The sequence below is a fragment of the Sturnira hondurensis genome, unplaced genomic scaffold (assembly GCF_014824575.4).
Source record: "Sturnira hondurensis isolate 20B ecotype Veracruz unplaced genomic scaffold, ASM1482457v3 Scaffold0022201, whole genome shotgun sequence".
Lineage (NCBI taxonomy): Eukaryota > Metazoa > Chordata > Mammalia > Chiroptera > Phyllostomidae > Sturnira > Sturnira hondurensis.
In genome coordinates this window covers 6,559,081-6,562,808 of record NW_028094832.1, presented here as the reverse complement: position 1 = coordinate 6,562,808, position 3,728 = coordinate 6,559,081, and the positions used below count along the sequence as shown (strand labels likewise).

The following is a 3,728-nucleotide window of genomic DNA, read 5'->3' as shown; positions in this document are numbered from 1 at the left end:
TTACAGCTTTATTTTCACATTTCACAATACAAATGAATTTTTTTTCTCTTACTACTCCCCTCCAAAACTAATTTTTCCTCTGATAGGAACAGGAAGTGAGTCTTTCTTATCATCCTGTTAGAAAACATCCAGAGTCACAGCACCACAATCTCCTGATCAAGTAGACCAAGTCACGGAAAACTGACTGAAAGAAGCTCTCCTCTCTCCTTATCTGTCTGGTCGAGTCATTCCTGGCCAATTGGCCACCATCACAGGGTGCACAGCAGGTCTCATCTTGGGGGCTCAGGCATCACTGACATGTGCCCTCCCATAAGTGGCCTAATTCTAGGACCAGGTCCCACTGGCGTTACCCAGGAGGAGGAGTAGGACCCATCATTGGTATCATGGGAGTGCCCCATATGGGGCACCGGCATCATACCAGGGCGAGGAGGACCCGTTGTTTTGTCAGTTAGACTCTGAGCCTACTCTTCCATCCATTTCTGAGAGCAGTCTTTCACATTCTCTTTGTGCTCCCTGCCAATGCATTGTGTCTTTCTCACAGGTGGAGAGTCACGGGTGAGGTATGTTCGCAATAGTCACAATGAAACTTGGGCATGCCCTTCTGCAGGCTGCTAGCCACTCAGTTCAGCAAGTCTTAACTATCATGCTCTATAATGGCTGTGAATAATATATAATAGTAGCAAAAGTGCAAAAATTAAAAGAGAATAAATCAGTTCTCTTTCTAGTCAATTGCCATTAACTCCAAATGGATTATCTTTGATTTTCTTGTTTTGCCCCAAAGAGCTTGGATTTCTAAAGTTGCAACTACAGCAGACAGTGTATGGAAATCATCTGTGTGGCTTCTGTTGACTGACAGCATCTCATTAACTTACATGACTTATCAGAGAAGGGTTTTAGGATTGCCTGTCACTTGGCTAAGTTTTTGGTACATTTTCTTTTACCAATGTTGTGCCTATGACAACATATATCCTTTCTGTAGAGTATCAAAGAAAATGAATGGTGAATATTGTAACATCATTCACCATTTTAATTTTGGAGTATAATTTTAGGTAGGAAAAAAATCATGTTTTGACAGTACCCGCTTCTTCTGTCTATAAATCAGTTACCACATAGACAAAGACTTTATGAAAGTTTTCCTGCCAATAGTTTTAAAACTGAATTTTTCTTCCAATGCCAACAGAAAAATCATAAAAAAGTCATGTGTCCACAATGACAATTGAACTTAAGCATTGAAATAAACACAATGAAAGAGCCTTTGTGGAAACTGAGTCATGGTTCAGGAACATAATTTGTAATGGCAAAATCAATGACATGTCAAGGAATAAACTAACTTTTAAAGGACTAGAACAGATATTGAGGGTAAATTTACATATTACATAAATGTAAGAGTATCAGCTGATTGTTCTCTATGAACTTACTAGAAATAAACAATGAAAAATAGACAAATAAGAAAATCTGGAAATCTAACTAAGTAATTCTATTAAAGACGTTATTGTTAATATTTGAAATATTTGATAATACTGACTTTATGTTTAAAGAACTGGTTCTATGCCATTTATTCTATTTACTGGTAAACTATATAATATTGGGTTTCTTTAATCTGTGTACCTTGGCAGTTGGTTAATTTGATAGGAGCTATATAAAATAAGATTGGTAGTTAGGCTAAGTGAAATAACCCATCAGACAAAGACAAATAGTATACAATTTCAGTCATATGTGGAATCTCACAAACAAACTGAACTAACAAACAAATAGAGACAGACTCATAGACAGAGAGCAAGCTGACAGCTCTCATGGGGGTCGGGGGGTGGGGTGGAGGTTGGAGGGATTGATCAACACAGAAAATGGGCTCATGGACATGGACACCAGTGTGGAGATTACCAGGGCCAGAGGTTGGTAGTGGAGATAGAAGAGGGTATAAGGGGGGTAATAGGTAATGGAAAAAATACAAATAAGAAAAGTCTTGTTTGCTTTGTTGTTTAGCTTCCTGTTAGAGGTGAGATCATATGGTATTTGTCCTTCAACACCTGGCTTATTTCACTCAGCATAATGCTTTCCAGTTCCATCCATGTTGTTGCAAAAGGTAGGAGCTCCTTCTTTCTTTCTGCAGTATAAAATTCCATTGTGTATATGTACCATAGTTTTTTGATCCATTCATTTACTGACGGGCACCTAGGTTGCTTCCAACTCTTGGCTATTGTAAATTGTGCTGCTATGAACATTGGGGTGCATAGGTTCTTTGGGATTGGTGTTTTAGGGTTCTTAGGATACAATCCCAGCAGTGGAATTGCTGGGTCAAAAGGCAAGTCCAATTTTAGTTTTCTGAGAAAATTCCATACTGTTTTCCATAATGGTTGTACCAGTCTACAATCCCACCAACAGTGGACCAGAGCAACAGTGTCACTAAGCAATAGAAAATTTTCAGCTCCATTATAATCTTATTGAACCACCATTGTATATGTGTTCTGTCATTGACTGAAATGTTATACAGTGCATGGCTATAAAGTCAGGTGTACAAATGCTGCTTCATTAGTATACATACCTGTGCATATAGAATACCAAAGAACATTTCTTTATTAGGCTATTGTCTTCACAAGTTGGATCCTCAAATATTTGAATCTGTGATAAAATCACAGTAACTCAGAGCCAGAAATGAAAAAAAAAGTCACCTTGTTTAATAATATCATTTTATAAAAAAGAGAAATAATTACAGAGGATGTGAATTAGAAATTTACTGGCTGTCAAAATAAAATAAAAAATGTGGACATATATCTCCCAAGCCTAATCTATGTTTTTTTTTTAATTTTATTTATTTGTTTTTAGTAAGAGGGGAAGGGAAGGAGAAACATCAACGAGTGGTTGCCTCTCACATAGCCCCCACTGGGCACCTGGGCCACAACCTAGGCGTGTACCCTGACTGGGAATTGAACCTGCGACACTTCGGTTCCCAGGCCACACTCAATCCACTGAATTACACCAACCAGGGCCCCAAGCCTAATCTGTCTTTAATGTCTTGGTGTTCAGATGTCTTTGAGTTAAAGAGTGTTAAGTAGAATTTATTATGGAGTTTTAAAATAAATGTTTTAAAATTTACAGAATTATTACCAAAATAGCACAGAGTTCTGTATATTCCACACTCAGTTCCCCCATTATTAACAATATATATTAATATAGTACATTTTATATAGTTAATGCAACACATTATACATTTTTATTAACTAAAGTCCATACTTTACTAGAATTTCTTCAGTTTACCTCAATGTCCTTTCTCTGTCCCCGGATCGCATTCAGGGCACCACATTATATTGAGTTATCTTAAGTCTCTCGGCTACTCTAGCTTGTGACAGTTTCTCAGGCTTTTGTGTGTTTGATGACCTTGGCAGTTTTTTGATGACCTTGACCTTTTCAGGAGTACTGCTTAGGTATTTGGTGGACTGTCCCTCAGTAAAGGCTTGTCTGAAGTTTCTATCATGGTTAGAATAGGGCAACAAGGTTGGGGAAACATTACAGTGTTTTCTTTGGCCTTTAATAAAGTAATTAATTAGAGTTCCTTGCTTACAGCCTAGTTTCCTAGAAGACGGCTATCAGGGAGAATAACCTTTAGTAAAGATGATGAGGTGTGGGGGCAACTTTCCCCACAAGTGCCCCCTGTGTGCCACGGATGAGAGTAAATAGGACTGAGACATGATCTGCTTAGGGAGGAGAAGTGGTCATTTTCCCTAAGGAAA

At 38.1% G+C, this 3,728-nt stretch overlaps 1 pseudogene; it reads right to left on the bottom strand.

The window, feature by feature from the left end:
• Positions 1 to 207: 207 nt before the first annotated feature.
• Positions 208 to 595, bottom strand: LOC118979000 (U1 small nuclear ribonucleoprotein C-like; annotated as a pseudogene).
• Between the last annotated feature and the right edge of the window lie 3,133 nt (positions 596 to 3,728).